Source organism: Tribolium castaneum, chromosome 1, assembly GCF_031307605.1.
Source record: "Tribolium castaneum strain GA2 chromosome 1, icTriCast1.1, whole genome shotgun sequence".
Lineage (NCBI taxonomy): Eukaryota > Metazoa > Arthropoda > Insecta > Coleoptera > Tenebrionidae > Tribolium > Tribolium castaneum.
This window is the reverse complement of record NC_087394.1, coordinates 32,099,688-32,122,219: the sequence shown is the minus strand read 5'-3', so window position 1 is coordinate 32,122,219 and position 22,532 is coordinate 32,099,688. Positions and strand designations below refer to the sequence as shown.

The following is a 22,532-nucleotide window of genomic DNA, read 5'->3' as shown; positions in this document are numbered from 1 at the left end:
GAAAATTGAAAAAAAGTGAAAATGGAAACCTTTTTTTGCGTTTTTCTCGGAAACTGTAAGACTTAGAGCAACGAACAAAAAACCATCTGATAGCGCTTAATTTTCTCTATTTTTTCGATTAAACCCGGAGCCGCTCCGGGCAACGGTTCCGGCTACAGAGGCGATCAAAATTTTTCACTAAAAAAATTCATAAAAAAAAAACTAAAAGTCGTAGAGCATTGCGGTTTGTTCGATTGAATTCTACGGCTCATTTTACATATTATATCAATTTTTCACAAGAATTAAAAATTTAAAATTTTTTGCCTAAATTTAGGGTAGTCATTTGTCATAGTGGAAAATTTTATCCAACAAAAAAATTCATAACTCAAAAACTAAAGGTCGTAGAGCAATGCGGTTTGTTCCATTGAATTCAGCGGCTCATTTTCTGTGTTATACGAACTTTTCATGAGATTTAAAAATTTAATTTTTTTTTGCTAAAATTTCCTTGTTAAGTTACACTTACCTTCAAGAAAATGAAAAAATTTTATTTTTTTTAAATTCGTTCTATCATACTTTTTCGTATTTATATATGCCTTTGCAACTTTCTAGAGTTGTTAAAAGTCCAAAAAAAGTTCATATGTTCGATTTTTTGATGTTTGATTTTTTCAATTTTCGTCGCAATTTTTGTCGATTTTGGGTACCCGGAACATTTGTTGAGCAATAGCTCCGGAACTATCAGAGATAACCCCATGAAGTTTATTATCGTTGGAAAGCTCTTTGAATTATCTATTTTTTTCAAAAAAAATTATTGTTCTCCGACTAATAGTTTTTGAGCAAATTGCAGATAAATGCAAAAATTGGTAAAATTTAAAAAAATTCATAACTAAAAAACTATTGGGAATTTGGCAATTTTTTCGATGCCAATCGATTCCCCGGATCATTTTGCATAGGTATGGATCAAAACAGTCCCACTTTTTCGAATAGTTTAGTCGTAATTGGGAAAATAAAAAAAATTAAAAAAAAGTTAACACCCCCCCCTACAAAATGGTCAATTTTAAAAGTGTCTCAGAATCGAATAAAACCGATTCTATCTTATAGATTTTGATGTGCTCTTTCCGATCTAAAAAAGCGTTTTCTCCTAGCTCTTTTAGTTTAGCCGTAATCGGCGTTTGAAAATTGAAAATTTTTTTGCGAGATATCGCCTTGAGTCCTATGCCATTTTGTAGAGTTTTTTATTCCGGTTATCCTCCATTTTTCCGTTTCTCGATATCTTTAATAGTTTCGCCGTAATTGGCGATTGAAAATTGAAAAAAAGTGAAAATGGAAACCTTTTTTTGCGTTTTTCTCGGAAACTGTAAGACTTAGAGCAACGAACAAAAAACCATCTGATAGCGCTTAATTTTCTCTATTTTTTCGATTAAACCCGGAGCCGCTCCGGGTAACGGTTCCGGCTACAGAGGCGATCAAAGTTTTTCACTAAAAAAATTCATAAAAAAAAAACTAAAAGTCGTAGAGCATTGCGGTTTGTTCGATTGAATTCTACGGCTCATTTTACATATTATATCAATTTTTCACAAAAATTAAAAATTTAAAATTTTTTGCCTAAATTTAGGGTAGCCATTTGTCATAGTGGAAAATTTTATCCAACAAAAAAATTCATAACTCAAAAACTAAAGGTCGTAGAGCAATGCGGTTTGTTCCATTGAATTCAGCGGCTCATTTTCTGTGTTATACGAACTTTTCATGAGATTTAAAAATTTAATTTTTTTTGCTAAAATTTCCTGAGTAATACACTTACCTTCAAGAAAATGAAAAAATTTTATTTTTTTTAAATTCGTTCTATCATACTTTTTCGTATTTATATATGCCTTTGCAACTTTCTAGAGTTGTTAAAAGTCCAAAAAAAGTCCATATGTTCGATTTTTTGATGTTTGATTTTTTCAATTTTCGTCGCAATTTTTGTCGATTTTGGGTACCCGGAACATTTGTTGAGCAATAGCTCCGGAACTATCAGAGATAACCCCATGAAGTTTATTATCGTTGGAAAGCTCTTTGAATTATCTATTTTTTTCAAAAAAAATTATTGTTCTCCGACTAATAGTTTTTGAGCAAATTGCAGATAAATGTAAAAATTGGTAAAATTTAAAAAAATTCATAACTAAAAAACTATTGGGAATTTGGCAATTTTTTCGATGCCAATCGATTCCCCGGATCATTTTGCATAGGTATGGATCAAAACAGTCCCACTTTTTCGAATAGTTTAGTCGTAATTGGGAAAATAAAAAAAATTAAAAAAAAGTTAACACCCCCCCCTACAAAATGGTCAATTTTAAAAGTGTCTCAGAATCGAATAAAACCGATTCTATCTTATAGATTTTGATGTGCTCTTTCCGATCTAAAAAAGCGTTTTCTCCTAGCTCTTTTAGTTTAGCCGTAATCGGCGTTTGAAAATTGAAAAATTTTTTGCGAGATATTGCCTTGAGTCCTATGCCATTTTGTAGAGTTTTTTATTCCGGTTATCCTCCATTTTTCCGTTTCTCGATATCTTTAATAGTTTCGCCGTAATTGGCGATTGAAAATTGAAAAAAAGTGAAAATGGAAACCTTTTTTTGCGTTTTTCTCGGAAACTGTAAGACTTAGAGCAACGAACAAAAAACCATCTGATAGCGCTTAATTTTCTCTATTTTTTCGATTAAACCCGGAGCCGCTCCGGGCAACGGTTCCGGCTACAGAGGCGATCAAAGTTTTTCACTAAAAAAAATCATAAAAAAAAAACTAAAAGTCGTAGAGCATTGCGGTTTGTTCGATTGAATTCTACGGCTCATTTTACATATTATATCAATTTTTCACAAGAATTAAAAATTTAAAATTTTTTGCCTAAATTTAGGGTAGCCATTTGTCATAGTGGAAAATTTTATCCAACAAAAAAATTCATAACTCAAAAACTAAAGGTCGTAGAGCAATGCGGTTTGTTCCATTGAATTCAGCGGCTCATTTTCTGTGTTATACGAACTTTTCATGAGATTTAAAAATTTAATTTTTTTTTGCTAAAATTTCCTTCTGTTACACTTACCTTCAAGAAAATGAAAAAATTTTATTTTTTTTAAATTCGTTCTATCATACTTTTTCGTATTTATATATGCCTTTGCAACTTTCTAGAGTTGTTAAAAGTCCAAAAAAAGTTCATATGTTCGATTTTTTGATGTTTGATTTTTTCAATTTTCGTCGCAATTTTTGTCGATTTTGGGTACCCGGAACATTTGTTGAGCAATAGCTCCGGAACTATCAGAGATAACCCCATGAAGTTTATTATCGTTGGAAAGCTCTTTGAATTATCTATTTTTTTCAAAAAAAATTATTGTTCTCCGACTAATAGTTTTTGAGCAAATTGCAGATAAATGTAAAAATTGGTAAAATTTAAAAAAATTCATAACTAAAAAACTATTGGGAATTTGGCAATTTTTTCGATGCCAATCGATTCCCCGGATCATTTTGCATAGGTATGGATCAAAACAGTCCCACTTTTTCGAATCGTTTAGTCGTAATTGGGAAAATAAAAAAAATTAAAAAAAAGTTAACACCCCCCCCTACAAAATGGTCAATTTTAAAAGTGTCTCAGAATCGAATAAAACCGATTCTATCTTATAGATTTTGATGTGCTCTTTCCGATCTAAAAAAGCGTTTTCTCCTAGCTCTTTTAGTTTAGCCGTAATCGACGTTTGAAAATTGAAAAATTTTTTGCGAGATATCGCCTTGAGTCCTATGCCATTTTGTAGAGTTTTTTATTCCGGTTATCCTCCATTTTTCCGTTTCTCGATATCTTTAATAGTTTCGCCGTAATTGGCGATTGAAAATTGAAAAAAAGTGAAAATGGAAACCTTTTTTTGCGTTTTTCTCGGAAACTGTAAGACTTAGAGCAACGAACAAAAAACCATCTGATAGCGCTTAATTTTCTCTATTTTTTCGATTAAACCCGGAGCCGCTCCGGGCAACGGTTCCGGCTACAGAGGCGATCAAAGTTTTTCACTAAAAAAATTCATAAAAAAAAAACTAAAAGTCGTAGAGCATTGCGGTTTGTTCGATTGAATTCTACGGCTCATTTTACATATTATATCAATTTTTCACAAGAATTAAAAATTTAAAATATTTTGCCTAAATTTAGGGTAGCCATTTGTCATAGTGGAAAATTTTATCCAACAAAAAAATTCATAACTCAAAAACTAAAGGTCGTAGAGCAATGCGGTTTGTTCCATTGAATTCAGCGGCTCGTTTTCTGTATTATACAAGCTTTTCACGAAATTTAAAATTTTCAATTTTTTTGCAAAAATTTCCTGAGTAATACACTTACCTTCAAAGAGGTGAAAATTTTTTTTTTTTAAACTCACTCCAGTAAATTTTTATGGACTTCTACATGTCTTAACAACCCACAAAAGTTGTTAAAAGTCCACAAAAGGTCCATATATTCGATTTTTTGATGTTTGATTTTTTCAATTTTCGTCGCAAATTTTGTCGATTTTGGGTACCCGAAACATTTCTCGAGCAATAGCTCCGGAACTATTAGAGATAACCCCATGAAGTGTATTATCGTTGGAAAGCTCTTTAAATTATCTATTTTTTTCAAAAAAAATTATTGTTGTCCGACTTATAGTTTTGGAGAAAATGCAAATAAAAGCAAAAATTAGATCATATATTCAAAAATTCATAACTAAAAAACTATTGGGAATTTGGCAATTTTCTTGATGCCAATCGATTCCCCGGATCATTTTGCATAGGTATGAATCGAAATAGTTCCACTTTTTAGAATAGTTTAGCCGTAAATGAGAAAATAAAAAAAATAAAAAAAAGTTAACACCCCCCCCCCCCCTTAGAAATCGGTCAATTGTTAGTTTAGCCGTAAATGAGAAAATAAAAATTAAAAAAAAGTTAACACCCCTTAGATGTTAGAGCAATGCGGTTTGTTCCATTGAATTCTTCGGCTCATTTTACGTAATATATCAATTTTGCATTTTTCTCGATGCCAATCGATTTCCCGGATAATTTTGGATAGGTGAGGCTCATTTTCTCTATTAGACCAACTTTTCATGTGATTTAAAATTTTGAATTTTTTTGCTAAAAATTTTAATTTTGCCTTCACACAAGTAAAAAAAATGAAACACACTCTAGCAGTCTAGATTTCCGGTACCCGGAACATTTATCCACCTATTGAAAAAAAATCAATGTTTCAGCTCCATTAATAATTTAGATATTTGCTTGGAGTTTTAATTGAAACAGCTCGTATAAATCAATAAAACACTGGTACAACATCGAAATGTTTGGAAATACTACAACATGCTTTGCTAAAATCCCAAACAAGTTGTTGTAACGAATTAGAAAAACAAACGTCCTTTGAGATCGGCAAATGTCCGACTAAGTGGCTGATTATTTTAAACAAACACACCATTCGACGTCATAAAAAGTAAGTTTCTGTTATACACAAGTCACCCAAACTTGCAATACTCAATATCTTCAGGTTTGAAGCAGTTGAGACTGTTAAGAAAGAGGAAATTTGTTTACATTTTACGCCCAATGTCTGTTTTCATAAACACATAAATCTGTCAACGAGCTATACATGCCTGTACTTTGTCTCTCTTCGGAAAACAAATCACACGTTGGCTCCTCTGTAGAAATTCTAATGGGAGTCTTGTACCCTAATCATGTGAATCATCCGGAAACACTAAATAAATTGTCCATGTGTATATTTTTATTCTTTGCACGGCCATATAAATTTGTACGATCAAGCAGCCACGTTAAATATTTAATGCTTCTTAAGAACGCCATTATCGAATGGCCTCAAATGTGAAAACAATCAAATTGACTATGACATGTTTTTAAATTCTAATAGCGTTTTGTTGTTCTTGAGTCCGATGGTAATGGTGGCTTCGGCATCACGTCCACAAAGAAAACGAACTATCAATCAATCGCTCGAAAATAACGAATAGTTAATTTAAGAATCTATTCGATTCCCCTCGCCGATGTACACATTGGATATTGATTATGTCATTATTCGCCTCCACCTGAAACACGGCTGTTTAATTCGTAACTGAGCCAACACTCAAACCAATGTTTCAAGCCAGTTGTGGTAAAATTGATGAGCAATTAGCACTCATGGTTGCTCAAGCACATCGGAGTTGTAATAAGCATTTCCAGAAACAAGATTTTTGTCAGGAAACAAGTATGGAAATTGTCTAGCAGTCGTGTCATTGACGTTGCTGAATTATTTAATTTGAAGTTAAATGAAATCCGTTCAAAACGTCTGTAATCTCTCTTCTGACATCGCAGTATTTTAACATGTTGAAAGGGCAATTACCACAAATGACGCTGTATATCAATTTTTACCCCAAACACGGAATTTTTTGTAATTAGGGCGAATTAAACCGCGCTTAGCATCTATCTCCATTTGCCAACATTTCCAGTTGGCTGTTTTATGCCATTATCTTTCCAAAAGACTTCATTGTGTATGTATGAACAAACATAATGCTTTAAAGTTATTGTGGGGAGTAGCATTTTGCGCTATTCTTTTTTATTCCTATAGTATTCTCCAACGTACTGTGAATATCATCTTGCAGTTGAATAAAAAATGAAACTCTATTGTTAATCGATACGCCAACCAACCACAACTCAAACAAAGCATTAGCCTAATGATAATGGTTTGAAACACCAATAAAAATGGAAAAGTTGGCTCTACTTCCTTGACAGGCTGTCCCAACGATCCGAAAAAATTCCATAACTTGTTTATTATTAAAGATATTTTTTTTTCTGGATTGTACTTGGGTTTCTGCAGCACATTTCTAAAATATTGCGGTATCTTTACAGGTGTCTCAATATTAAAAAAATACTAACGTTATGTTTTTTCAAACGGAATACGCGAAGCTTTTAATACTGATGATTTTAAACTAAACTTGCATTGATCATTTCTGCTTATTTCATTTCTTCAACAATGAACTTTTTCACGTCGCTGGGACACCCTGTAGGTAATTAATAATGCCAAACAAAAAACCTAGCTGTAATAATACGGTATCAAGACAAGGATTAAAGTTTGCTCAGTAATCTACTTTGTTAGACATGTTAATATTAGGTTATTACGCAGGTATAATATTAATTTAATTTATAGTGTTTTGATCTCTTGTGCACTAACCTGTGACGGCATTAAATATTCTTTACATCTTTTTTGCAGACAGACCGTCGGAGACGAGGATTAAAACTATTTTTGGAAGAATTGCAGATATTCCTCTGAATCTTAAAATAAAGGTAAGTTTACAACTGCGCTATTTTCGTCAACCCGACGTAAATTAATAACAGTCCGGTCAAATAACATGGGACTTTTATTTATTTTGTGCCGAAAACCGTGTTCAATGATTGATAAACGTGTCAAACAAGGAAACGAGGAAAACGTTTTTTGCCAACCGACACTCACAGCCACAGCACAGTCCTGGTTTATGTGCTGCATACCAAATGCCTAATACCGGGGATTGTTAAGCTTCCTCTGATTTTCAATTTGAAGCAGAGATTTTCCGTTTTTTCGAACGAATCCAACTGCATTATTTAAAAATACCGGCGTTCTTTTGACGAAGCAATTTGATTCCTTGCGTTAAATATAGATTATAACGCACGGGTTTTTCCACCCTCCTGTTTGTAGATAATAAAACTTCCAAAGATACCCTTTTATTGTGCATCGAAAAGACCTTAATCAGCGTCGCATTGAGCTAAAGTGGCGCCACGACGCCGTTTCATCGTCTTTCATAGTCTACGATCGTCATAAATGTAACGCGACGGTGCTTAATTGTGCACAGGACGGCCGTCTATCAATAATTCTTCCTGTATTTCGACGTAACGACGCTTGTCCTGTGATATCTAATCACTCTTAACACCACACAAAAATCCTGTCTGATTTGATTAAATCTGAGAGCTCTGTGTGTAATTTTATTTAGCGCATCATCAGCACCGTTTTACGAATTAAAATGATGCGAAAGAACGTAATATTGCGTGTCTGGAGGAATCTTAATCTTATAGAGTAATTAGAAGAAGTAACAAAACAGCGTCCGCTTAATTGTGTAGTAACATAAAATTAAATTGCGTACCGAACGCGGTAATTAATTTTCTCTACTTAGTTAGACGTTGTTTTAATTAGTTGTTTGCATCAAGTAAATTTAGCTACGATCTGAATTCTCTGGCATTTTTTTTTGTTTCGGTGTGGTAATTAATATCGTGCTGGAATTAACTCATTTATCTCGCCAAATTATTTAACTTAGTTTGGGGAATTACGATTTTTAAAATGGATTAGTAAAAACAGATACTGAAACGCCAGAGCTAATGAACATTTTGATGTTGATTTTTTTAAGAGCCGTTTGACAAGAAGCATTCGTAGTCAAAGCTAATTGTGCGGTATTAGCAGTGGCAAATTAATTTAAATAGAGCCATTCCACCGCCTTCTACCACTGCAGGAAGTTGGGTCTTCATCAAAAAATTAACACAAAATGTCTAGTGCAATTAACGATTTATTTACATTTTTCTTAAATAAGAACTTCAGTAGAGCCCGGGTTTACATACGTGTGAAAAAAGGCTGTACAAAAACAGGAATTAGGTATCTATTAAAATCTGACAATTCAAGATTCATTTTTTATTAATTCCTATTGCAAGACAAATAAAACATAATTTTTATTGAATAAATTCTAATACATAAACAAACAAACAAGATGAACTACGTTTTGTCAAAAACTAAAAATTATAAAAAAAAATTTGAATCTTGCGATACAATTGAGTTTGAACACAAACTAATTGCGAGAAGCAATCTTTATCAAAAATAAATCGATCTACGATTTTTGAACCCAAATGTAATAAAAAACTTTAATTTTCTTGAAAAACAGCGAAATTCCGGATGGGTTGGCCGACATTTACAAAATAATCAAACATCAATTTTTTGCTCAGTTTTAATCGCCTGATGATTGGTCTGTTTTACAGTTGGGAGTGCAATATCCCACCCATACCCAATAACAAACGCTTCAATCGCCTTGCGACTTTTTGTGCACCTGATAAACAAGTAGGAGGTGATTTTTATATTTTTATTGGTCAAATTACTTACTACAGGAACCAATGAAACACTAGCATATAGTATGTACCTTTCGTGCGCATAAAATGGTTGATTCTTCTTAGTTTCTGAAATAATTTGTTTTTTTTTTGACGAAAGTGAAGTGTTTTTTCTTAATTTATTACACAAAACTACGAATCCTAGGAAAGGAAATTAAAAGTTTAAAAAACAAAAAATTAAAAATATTGAGGCAGAAAATCTAAAGAACTAAGTGACTGAAAAATTGAGAAACTGGAAACATTATAGAACTGGAGAAGAGAAACACTAATAAATTGAAACAAAAAGATCTAAGTCGCTGAAAGAATGATGATTAAAAAACTATTAAACCGCAAAGTTAGAACATTAATAAGATAACACAGTAAAACCACGAAAAACTGAAAAATTGAGGAAATAAATAATATGAAATACTATGAAACTAAAAATCTGAAATACTGGAAGTCTGGAAAAAAATCTTTAGATGTACAATAACTATTAAATTAAATATTAAAATCTGGTGTGTGTATTGTTTTTAAACTAAATACACGTACTAATAAAAATTGCTAAAATCATCTTATTTTAACTTAGGAACTGTAGGATGTTTAAAAATCATTTAGGATACAACAAATGAAATTAGGAATTTAAGAAAAATAAAAAGGGTGTCAAATATTTCCATTTTTGACTAAACAAATTTATTTCGAATTTTAAGAAAAGGCCTTAAAATTGCATGTTAGGAAAGTTTCCTAAAATCCTGTTTCTAGACATAAGTAATAAGAACGTTAAAATTCTGTTAGTTTCTTCAAAAAAGGAAACGTGCTTAAAAAGGGGTTTACATACACGTGTCTCCTGTTTAATACCGTAAAGCGTAAAGAGATGTATCACAAGAAAAAGAGAAATTTCTGTTAGATCCTACATTTCCTTATCGGTAACCATCTGTTTTAATTGGTTTTTTATACAGAGCCGTTTCTTAAAAGTAAGTTATTGCTAGATGTCAACTTTACAAAATAAAATTTGTCTATTGAGTTAGTGGCAAAATTTGTAGACTTACTTGTACTAGTAATGCAAATAAAAGTAGCGAAAGCGTCAAAATAAAGTAGCCTTTGTTAATATTTATAAATTTGTATTAACATTCCTACCTTGAGCAAAAGAACTTAATCAAGTGTAGTGTCGTTATTGCTTCATTTGAATGGAAGATTGTATCAAAATTTATAAATCCGCTTTTCAATATACATCTTTTTTATGTTTTTATGGGGAACATTCTGCTGATATAAATTTAATTTTATTGCAATATCCATGCGAGAAAATCGCTGTTTTCTCTCCAGTTAAGTTGTTGGCATTAAATCCGACAGTTCGAATAAAAGTAATTAAAAATAATGTGTGTAAAAAAGTGCCACATGTCTTGTTGGACCACTTTCTGTCACAATAATCGGCTTAAAATTATTATAATCGCTGCTACAATACCCTTTCTGAAAGAAGGCCCATAATCCCTTACATAAACCTTTTACCTGAAACGCTTTGTGGTTTAACAACTGTCAAAGAAGGATTAAATAAGAAATTCTGGGTAACCCAACTATTTGATCGATGGGTTAGTTGTCCATATCCGGGCCCAGAATTTGAATAAGTTTTCTGCACGACACGGAGCACTAAATTGAATTAGTTAGCCATTAACGAACACTCTATTGCGACAATAAACTGAAAGAGAGTGTTGAGATTGGAGCAAAGGGTCAGGTTAATTAAATTCGATTGCCTTTGGTAACTTTCTTAAGAACACGTGCCTCATAAAAGGACACACGAAGTCTGGCTTACCATGATTGAGTTCGGACCCCATCTTAGAGGGATAATCGGCTTAGGAGATTAAGAAAGTCATTTTGTGTTACCTCCAGACGATTTAATTTGCTTTCAAGATGCACCAAGTGGATCTGCTTGGTTTTAGGAATCCAAAAATGGATTTTTGAGGTTGATTTTTTGCACTGCAGACTTGTGATAAGTGATAACGTTTGATAGTGTCTGATTTTATTGATCGATGGCCAGATTTTTGACACTTATACGTGCATATTGCGATTTTTTCCTTGAATACATCATTGTATAAAATGGAATTTTACGTAATTAGATGACTGGCAATGTTATTAAAATAAAAAATCTTGAGCTATTTGTATGCTGTACAAAAAATCGAATGTATGAACTGTGAAATAGCTAATTGGTTATGCAGAACATGTGGGCAAGCGAACATCATAATTTACCACGACGCTTGGCTAGAATGTTTAAACCAATTAATGAATTTCTCACATCATTATCGTTTTATGAAAGCCAGAATTTGACTAACATTTTTGTGTTTGTGAAGATTAAACGTTCATCAATCTTTCAGCGTGATTCGGCTTCTGGCACTTTCTCGCACGATCGTTTCAATAAATCACGTCATGTCACATACCACCAACTTCGTTGGGCGAAACCTCGACCATTAACCACTTTATTTTATCATTTTCATCGCTGTGACTCTCGGGTGACATCGAAGAACACAGCGCTCATAATTGGTAAAATCCTATCAGTTTCATCTTCACGAAAATTTATTACTGTCGTTAGAATAGAAAAATATTCCTCGGCTCTCTTCCATTTAATATATCTGCCAACAGTCAAGGCCTACAAGGTATTCCGTCTGCATCAAAAATTAAATTACGGGCGCCTCTATTTTCAATCAATTTTTAAATCAGGTTTAATTTATTTAGTTGACTCGGAAATGACAAAGAGGTGTGCACAATTCTTGGTATTTATACCACAAAATCCAGCCATGCAGAATATAGAAGCTTGAATTCGAACAATGTTGAGTCATGTGAGGAGTCAAAAATAAAAGTACACGATTTAGGTGGAGTTTTTAATCTTTGTTCACCACAAATTTCAAATCTCCTACTTGACACAGGTTATCCAAAAGTGACACTACGAGGTGATTAATAGCAATTTCTTTACCGTTTGACTTTCTTTACCTACTTTTGCAACAAATTGCGATTTGTCACGGCTATGCATTTTATTGGAATGCATATTACGGTAGTAAATGACTTTGAAAAGGGGGATTTTCAATAAGTTGAACAAGAATATCGAAATATAATTTCATTTTCAATCTCACGGTGAAATATGATACAGGCGGAGGTCTGTGTCATCTGAGCAGTTGGTAACGGGTCGATTACACGCCCAACGTGCCATTTCAGACGCCATAACTACAAAGAAAATGACAGCATCCATAAAATGCAATTCGAATAGCAGACAACTTGAGACACGAAATTCTATTAAATTATTGTGGACCATCACGGAATATGATGAACATGTAGTTGTTGCGGCTTTCTCGGTAACTATGTAAACTGATATCTGCTGATCAAAGTTATATCAGGCGACGATCACTGGTCCTAGAGGCTCCAGTAACGACATTTTTTAATTTTTTTTCAATATGTTTATCGATTTTTTAGTTATTCATCCAGTTATTAAAAATTATAGGCTTTTAAATCTTCTGTATTATAAAAAACAGTAAGTTTCAGGCGACATTTTCAATATGAAATATTTATTATTATTATACGAGCACATTTTTCTTAATTAAAACTTGTATCTAAATAGCACACATATTTTTTTTATACCTAGCTATTTTCAATAATTCCGGAACCCGAAGCTGTTAGTGTTGATCCTAATGGCAACAAAAATAGACTTTTTGTAAGAATAGAATTATTATCTTATAAGTAATATGACTATAATAATTTTTAAATTTCTTGGAAGATTTTAGTTTTCTTAAGATTAATTGATTTTCTGGAACATTTTACTTGGTAGATAATTGAAACTCTTTCAATTTTGGCAGGTAGTTAATTTTTCTAGAGCTGATAACATCACCAAACCGTTTTCAAACAAAATTTGTTGGTAATTTCTGACTTACGAAAGTTTCTTCAAATGTATACAGAACGACCAGAAATATTTTGCACGCGAAAATAAGTTATCGCACGAATAAGATAGCTATCGTATGAAAAAATTGTGTATTTGATGACTAGAAAAGGCTTTATTTGACAAAAATATGCATTGTAAAGCATAGAAATAGTAAGATTGGCAAAATGCAACCAAAGAAAATTAGAAATTAACCACCAAACTTAAACGACAACACGAAAGCACAAATTATCAACAGAAAATTACACACTAACGACAGTATTACCTACTAGTAATTTTGAACAGAATAAATGAAACAGAATAAAGTTTATAAACAGTATTTATTTTTTTATAACAAAAATAAAATATTGTCGGGCATCTGTTTATTCTGTTGTGTTTTGTCCTAATCGCCTATGCATTGTCATTTCTTCTGTCCTACATTCTCTTCTTCTGCCGTTTTGAAACTTTTTATTTTGTGCTGGTTTAAGTTTATTTTTTAAACTCTATTTTGTTAATTAATGCCAGAAACAACCCATTTGCCTTAACTTTTAATAAAGGCTAAAAATAATTTAGTTTTCGATTCGATTAAATAGATGCTGGGAATAACAAAGTCAACAAAGTAAGTTCTAAACTTTTTTTTCAGTTTGGGTTATTGTTTTTAGTGCTTATTTTGTAATTATCCTTATTCCACTTCAAAAAACCCAAATAACAATAATAATAATAATAATAATAATAATAATAATAATAATAATAATAATAATAATAATAATAATAATAATTTGTAAGTTCTATTAAAAAAATTGCTTTGTCTACTGTTTGATTGCTTTGTAACTCTTACATTTTTGTCGATTCTTAAAGTTTTAATTTGCAAAAATTTATCAAAACCAGAGGAGGATTTATTTTGCGGCTCATTCTGTAATTATCCTTTTCCAGTCGAAAACCCAAGAAAAATTCTTCGTTGTCAGTTTATCAAAAAATTTGCTTTTCCTACAATCTAATTGCTTTCTTATTCTTACATTTTCGTTGGTTCTTGAAGCTTTAGTGGGCAAGCATCAAAACTAGTGAAGGATTTAGTATTTTTAGTAGATATTAGGCTTACAAATGTGAATGAAAAATACCGAACATACAAAATAAATGAATGATTATTCAAACTTTATTTATTATAGTTATTCTCTGCCTAAATCCGCCACTGTTGGCACGAATAAAGCAAAAAAGTTTATTTCAAACACATCCCTTTAAAAACTGGTGCTACTAAACAAAAACTGGTGATTTATTTCGAGCAAGGAAAATAAGTAAAACACATTTTTCAGAAGGTTTTATATTTCATTCCTGAGATACATGAATGAAAGCTAAGTCTGCTCATGGATCAAAATTAAAGTTATGTGCTGTTGGATATTGGTCTAGCCACAGTTCATATAGTGGGGTGCCCCCGGTTTTCCCTACAATATCGATTAACCATAGAAATTGTGTTTACTATTCCAGTCAGGTGCTCCCCCTTACCCTTCGACACGTTTTTGGAGACAAATTGCAATCAAACCCATATTAACAATGACAGTTTTTGAAGTGCAACCTAATACCAGATATGTCATCAGTTGGGAAAATGTATGTAATATTTTGTGCGAAACGTATAAATTTATTTCCTTTATTACTTTTATCACAAGTTCGCTCGCCTACAACAGAAACTGGAATTTCAGCTTATAAATTCTTCAACTCTATAAATTTCTCCATTGTTAAGGGAAAGATACATAGGTACTCATTTATCATCTACACTTTTGCTAATCTTACCGTGTCACTATATAACAGCTGCGGTTCCTCCAACGCACTAAAGTAAGAATAACAAAAGGCCATATCACGCATACACATGGCAGGTTTAAAGCACTCGTACAAATTTCCTGACACGGTCGAAAGTGATAACTGAATTCGTGCAAATTATAGATTTTGAGTGCAGACGATAAATATGCAAATAATGTGTACAGCAACGAAATTTACAGAAGGCACCACTAAGTCCAAGTCTGACAAAATGCATATTTTAGCATTCTAAAACCAGTGTCATAAATATTCAAGTGTTGGGTCTGGCTTAACATCACCCTTTCACATAAACTGCGGAATCAATTAAGAATGTTAATATGGCGAGCTCGATTGTTCGCCCAAATCGCTGGCGTTACGTTAAGACAAACATTGTTGATCATTTTTATTAGCATACAATCAAAACAGGGACATTAAGACAATATTATATGATTTCGTTCGTGGCAGAACTACAATAAAAATCTGATGGGACCGTAAAGCGTGGGCCGGTAATGTGGCTAACATGAGACAGGACAGTCGGGCTTGTTGCTGTTCAGCGCTTGGGAATGAAGAAACTGTCAGTAGGTGTCATTATTTAACATTATCGCGATATGACTAATGTCCTGCACAGCAGGAAAACGCATATATCACTCTTTCACACCCGCACTCTGCGTCTCATGCGAGGAGATACCTGTGTGCAATATGCATACTTATTGCTTTGCAAAAAACACAATTACCGGTTTTTCGCCACACACCGTCTCTTTTTGGGGACTTCCTCACACACAGGTGAACCAAAAGGCAACCATGGGAAAATTTACATAACATTTTGGTTGATTTATTCAAGAAAGTTGTTTTGTTGTTACAAGAGATCTAAGTTATCTGTTTATTATAATGGGCACCCACTCCATCAAAATGTCTTTATGACATTATGGCTACCAAGGTGGTGCAAAAAATATAAAATGTCAGAAGATATGGCTATAACGACGCCAAACATATTTTATATTATTAAAATTTAATTAACTATGTACAAGTTTTGTCAAAGGTCACAAATATATGCAAGAATTTTATTCGCTGCGTTAATATACGGAAAGATAAGAGGATTTTTATTATACGCTTGCAGCTTCACTGTTACTTTTATTATTTTTTATTCTTTGGCTTACACATAAATACAGCCAAGTATTGATTGAACTTGACAAAAAGGAATTCCCTCTGAACGAGGCGGCATTCCACTGGACTCATTTAGACATCTGTGTCGAGTATTGCACAAAAATTAAACCGGTGTTGGTAATAATAACACTAATGGCTTATTGGAATGGTGGAGTGTCAAGAAACGAAGCAATTTAGCTATTTCAGATATCTCACACGTCGAAAAAAAACGTGAGTTATTCTCTCCAAGTGGTTTATGAATTTTAAGATATCGTGTATACATTTTAATAACAAATGGTGGACAGTTTCACGAATTATTAAATTCAGTACTTTTTTAATAATTGTTAACTCGAATCAAGAGTCAGATAGTTGATCACTTCACTAAAAAGTTAATCTCGTTTTTATCACTTATGGTCCTTCGAGCCGGATATATATTTTTTGTTGTTACTTCTGTAGATGCAGTAAAATTTTAGTAGCTCCTCTGATTAAGAATTTTTTAAGTATAGAAGGGTCGGTGTGTTGAGTCATTTTCATATTGTTTGGTTGTACGTGATTTTTTGAAAAATTAGTAAAAATGCACAATTTTCTATCGTCATTTTTTTAACATGGTAGTTGCAATGTTAATGGATTTCACATCATGTAAAGGCTTTAATTAGTAACAAATTAACGTAAAAAAATGTGTAATAACAAAGGTTTTAAAGACTATGAAATATATTGTTATCCACAGTTCTGCAAATATTTTAAGAGACGATAGAAGGTTGAAAAAACACACTAGTTTACTTACTTGCATTATAAAGGGTTTAGACATTTCTTTCTCAAGGTTCTTTGCCTCCGAAGTCAACGATATTGAGCTTTGGAATAAGGTACTTAAAAGATTGTAGGATATTTTTAGGTGGATTTTCTAAACTCTAGGTTATATCTCTTATATTATTTTACCAACTAAACGTATTATTATTAAGTGATTAATTTATTATTATTAATTGAAAACAAACCGTAACATTATATCTAGCTCCCTAACATATTCAACTTTTTGCTCGACTCGTATTTTACTTTATTATAACAAACATTCAAACTTTTGAGATTTCAGTTTCCAGTTTCCATTCCATTTACCATTTTTACCTACCATGTGGTCCTCCAGACCATTTGAGAGACTCATGCGGTGTGGTCATGGTTGTTTAGGACACAAGCTGTTTCCGGTTGAACGCTTCTCTTGAAAAACATGCACAAAAGTCGAACTTTTCGAATATCAACTTCTATTTGCGTGTTATTGTTACATTTTCTGGACAAAAATGAAGCGGATCTTTGTGCAGTTTCGATATTACCCAAAATAATTCATTTTTAAAAATATACTTTGTTGCATTGTCCTATTGTTGTAATACAGTCCAAAAAAATCAAAAACTGATCGGGAAATAACTCCCCTACCCTAGAAAAACATCGGTGACGTTTCAAACGTTTTCAACAAGATTTTGTTTCGGAAACACGAGGACTGGGAAAGTAGGAACTGAACATGTGAGCACAGCTTTGTGATAATCGGTCCCTATCAAATGATGCTGTGATCTTCGTTACTGGGAAAATTCTTAATTTTGCGTTGAATAATCTTCGCGTAAATGATTTGCATGCAAGACTGAATAATTATTTGTTATTTACGATTTAAGAACGCCTTTCCTTTAATATAACGACCCAACTTTTTGTTTGCAGAGCCCGGTTTAAAATAAATTTTGCGGCTCAACAGGTGGCATTGGCTCTCTGTGCAGAGTCGTATTATTAAATGGACATATTTATAAGTATATTTTATAACAAGCTACACGAATATGACAGGATGTTTAAGTGGATGGCAGGACCGGACCATCGACTCTGTTTATTAAATGCGACAATACAAAACGGTATAAACATTATTAAAAAATAGAATCCGGCAAATAAATTCAAGGCAGTGTGTGTAAAATGTGACTATAAGTGTCCAGAGACCGCAGAAAGTTTCTCAAAATGATACAATTAATTTGAAAGTCAAATACAGCGCGAGAAATTATCATAACCCCATTTATAATCCTGTTTATTGCGTTGGCAGTCTTGGTTTTCAAACAAGTTTATACGTCCCAATAAAAATCCGCGCAAAAATAATCCTGGTACACGACACCCACGACTTTCCAGCTTACTCCGTAAAATAATTGGTTTGTTTTTCACGAGGATTTTATACCATTTCACCCGTGGTTGAGTCACTTGGACGTGTCATAAGGTGCACAAGTCAGTTGTTTTGTCTGCAGATTTACGCCAAACTCTACGATATTTATTAACAGCATGCAAGTTGCCATTACTTCAAACGTTATTTTTGTCACATTTGCTGGGCTCACCGCTTATGAATAATTCCCAAGGAGCGCATTCCAAAGAATTTGTCGATCTTAAATTGAATTGATACATCAAGATCATAATCGCGCTGTGGCATAAATTAATTAAAGCAACTGCTTAATTCAAACAATTTAATGTTGGCTGATTTACGATGTTTACGACCGGGAACAATGCGTTTGTTAACTGCTTTAGAAAAATTAGCCGCACTAATTTCAGATTAAGGCTTTTGCCCTAAGTTATGCACGCTTCGAGTGTGTAAATTTGATTTTAATAGCCAAAAAAATTGAAGAATTTCTTCGTAACTAGTAAGTACAATGTAACCCAAGGTGTGTTTAATTAACAAATATTTTATCACTCTGTTATGACGTTTGCCAATTAAAATATGTAAACATTTCGTAACACCTGACACTTTGATCGGTTTAATAAATGCGATTTGGACAAATTCAATGTTACAGAGAAAAATAGTTATGAGAAGTGACAGTTTAATAAGGGTTTGAACAGAATATTGATGTTAAACTTTAAAACAATGAAAGGTAATTTGCGGGTAGCCAGCAGCAACTGTAGTTATTTATTACACAGTATTGTTACGATTTAACGAACCCTTATAAAACTTAATTAATTAAACCTGTATTACTGTTTATTAATTTGTGAGTTTTGCGAATTGAATAAACCGATAGAAAACCTTTATTTCAAAATTTAATTAGCCCCTGCATATCCAGACTATAAAATGCGAATGTAAGGTTCTGTAATTAAATGAACGGTGTAATAAGCACAAGTAATTACAGGGAAGACAGAAGCCGTCGCTATTCATTACAAATAATTAATAAATTAATTGTAATAGCTAGCAATTGAGTGAAGTTAGATTTCTATATTAATAAAATTCCAGCTTTACAATAATTATGGTCCGCTTTGATTTACTCTGATCGGTTATTTCAACGTGGGTAGATGATAAAATTATTGACAAATGTGTACGTCCGTGAACGTTTTGAAGAAGTGTTAACCGGGCATGCATGCGTGGAAGTAGTAAATCATCAATAATAAATCACGGTTATAATTAAGAACCAGCGGTGGGACGTTTCTGTAAATTTTTACCAACACCTGCGAAGTAATGGCATACTTTCAGCCTCCAAAGATGTGGAGATGTTCGAAAAATAAGTTTAAAACCAAATTTAAATTTTATCGGGTGATGAATGAAGACTAAAAATTACTACTTGGATCTTACGACACCCAAGTAATGAAATTCGTGCTGTTCGGTTTAATTGGAAACGATTGCACTCTCTATTTTCCACATAAATTTTTTCGAGTCATTTATTTTAATTCTGTTTCTTTGTGTCTCAATATTTGCTTAATTGGTCGTTTGTTTGTAAATGAGCAGAAAATAAAAGAAAAGAGTGATCAACTATTTTGTCCATGTTTGGAAGCTCAAGTTTAAAAATTTTATTTCCTGGAGCTTTCCGGTGCCTTCGTCGAAAGATTGGAAAGTCACGTTGCCAGATAAATAAACACAAAGGCCCCACAACAGTTATTTTCTTAAAGGATTTTTGTGACATGTTTATGGAGATGTCACGCTGACAATTGACTGAGCATAAATCATTAGTGGGCCATAAATTACTCGGTCCTAAAAGGTGTTGGTCGACAAGGACGAAATTCCGGACAAAAGACCCTAACCCACGTCCATTTGCGCCAATTCACAGAAGTCAAAATATTTTCTACAAGCAAATTATGTGTGCCTGATGCACTGTTGCAAATTTGATTATTCGCGCACTGGTTTCGGCTTTTTATGCACAAAATTCCGCTTCATGAAAAGCATTATTTTCGTCCGAATGCTTTTAAAAATAAAACGTGGTTAATGCATTTCCGTTTGTTGTTTTTAGGAGGCTTGCGGTTTCACAACGAAACTAAAAAGTCGCTCTTGGCACTCGGGTGGGTTTTGAGGCACGATTTTTCCACATTTTTCGGAAATAGTTAGATAAACTAATGACTGGAAGTTGATTATCGTTAGGGTTTGGGAGGTCCCAGCATTCACTTAAGAGGCCATAAATTTTCATAAATCTGCGAGAGAATCTAAGTCCCAGTAGGTAAAAGTTAGCAGCTTTCTTAGCTCGCCTGCAGAGTTTGCAAACAATTGATATAGATGTCTAAAAAGGGGACACTGACCGGCCGTTTCACAATGCCTCATTCTCGTAACATTTATTTATGTATTCTGTAGGTTTTAGAAAATCTCTAACGTAGGTACACCAAACTGTGTGACCTAATACATTAGCTTAATGGCCCCGCGGTAGACATATTTACGGACATTACTTTGATACTGATGCATTTGCTGGTAATATTTCCAGGCATTATGTAGGCGGACATAGTGAAAAATACCTAAACAATGATAAAAATAAAACCGGTGGAAATTTCACTGTTATCTGGGAATCCGGTGGCAACAAATGGGTGGAGTTAACAATTAGCCTAATTTATAAGACAATGCTCGGATTTCGGGCAATAAATCTGACACACAAGCCCGAATAAAACTCTCCTCAGCCAGATTTCATGTACCTGGTGGTGTAGGAATAGCGTAAACCCTGCTGCGAGAGTCAGGTAGGACTGCATGAATAAAGCAGATGACGCGATAACAATGGTTAAATACGTCAATCTTCCAGTATGACAGTCAAAATAGTCCCACGTTTTTCGTTGTCCGCCATCATATTTCATAACCCAACACTTCCCTCTTATCTGATCTCGAGAAGTTGAAGTGTCTTTTCATTATTTTTTATTTTCCTTTGCATCTTCAATTATTATCCTAGTCAGGATATAATCAAAACATGGCCACACTACAAGTGTTAAAATCCTCCACAGTGGCGTTTAATGCATTTAACGGACGTCGGTGTGTTTTATTAATCACGTGAAATAGGACGGCGTTACGCGGAATGAAGTCAACCCACATTTTATTTTGAAATAGTTCTTCGACTGTAATAGGCAGTGAAGGCCTTGCTAAGGGGTACACATTATCTGTAATGAAAAGTAAACTCTAAGGAAAAATTGGTGTGGGCTGTTTTATTACAAACAACATAATACCTTTGGGGTCCTTGTATATTCAATCATTTTTGACAAGATAAGGCTTGAGTTATATTTTTGTAACAATGGACGGATTGTGCAATTAGCTGTTAGCATTTTTAAGGTAAATTAACATTTCAGTAACCAAATTAGATGATGATAACAAAGAGAAATTGCTACGTATTAAAATATATGTATTCAAGATGAATCACTGCGGTTGCTTTTCAAACAAGAAACGTCAGAACAACATAATTTACTTTTGGACAAATTTTGATTTATGAAATGTTCTAAAAACTTTACCTGAATTTTCTATCTACAGAAGAAAAATTGCGAGTTAAAGTCTTTTAATTTAAAGGATAATGCTCTTTTTCTAATTAATTGTCCTTTACTCTTTTACATGCAATAATAAACTGTTAGTTTATTAGGGTATTTAAAAATAAGTGGGAGTCATAAAAGCAAACTCTACTTTTTCAGACACAATAAGTAGTAGTGTTTCTAAATTGAAAGCTCCTTAATTTTTAGATTGATTCTATTTCTTATAAGATCCTATGATTCTATGGTTTTTTACTCGTAGATGTTGAATCCTAGTCTTAAAATAGCAAGTCCGTTTATTTCACTCTGTTAATAACACTTAAAAAAAATAAATTTTCATTTTAAGTGTTACATGTTTTTTTAATTTTAAGTTATCTAATGCTAGAAGCAGAAGTCTTTCACATTTCACATTTTTGGATCGGTCAGTAAATTTAAGTAATTTTAATAAAGAGACTAATCTTTTAATACTTAGATATAAATCTCTAATTTTCGAATAAAAAGTTCTTACTGTTTTTAGACCAGTTGTTAATTAAATACAATTTTATCGCAACGTTTCGATTTTATTATAAAGTCATCTTCAGGCTTACTTTGCTTGGTAAGAACTATCTAAAAACAAATTGTAGGCCTGAAGATGATTTCATAATGAAACCGAAACGTTGCCATAAATTGTAGTATAAGCACCTGATTCAAGAACACCAATAAACTTTTTTTTCAAAAAGTAATCTTAAAACGGACGAAAGGACGGCAGAAATAAATCTCTAGTCCAAGAGTTCTATATTTTTTAAATACGCTTCTATAAAATAATTTCTAAAAGTAGAAGTTTTCAGGAAGATGAAGAGATTTTAATTTTAATTCCAAATTATCTATCGTTTTAGAGCTTCAAACGACAATTATATTTTGTTTTGTCATGAATAATGTTTAAATAAATTTTACA

The 22,532-nt window shown here is 32.8% G+C and overlaps 1 protein-coding gene and 1 long non-coding RNA gene across 5 annotated transcripts in view; one reads left to right on the top strand and one right to left on the bottom strand.

Moving 5' to 3' along the window:
• The window catches only part of fz2 (frizzled 2), a 61,122-nt gene that overhangs the window by 19,600 nt on the left and 18,990 nt on the right, over positions 1-22,532 (top strand). For all 4 annotated transcript variants that reach the window (XM_064358885.1, XM_015977754.2, XM_015977753.2 and 1 more), the window contains exon 2: positions 7,193-7,266. The gene's annotated coding sequence lies outside the window, so the exon portion shown is untranslated. The remainder of the gene's footprint in view (positions 1-7,192; positions 7,267-22,532) is intronic.
• On the bottom strand, positions 14,257-15,180 carry LOC135266511 (uncharacterized). Its single transcript, XR_010334616.1, has 3 exons — positions 14,759-15,180; positions 14,474-14,643; positions 14,257-14,412 (listed from the first exon to the last, which is right to left on the bottom strand). It is a non-coding gene; the product is annotated as an uncharacterized LOC135266511 (long non-coding RNA).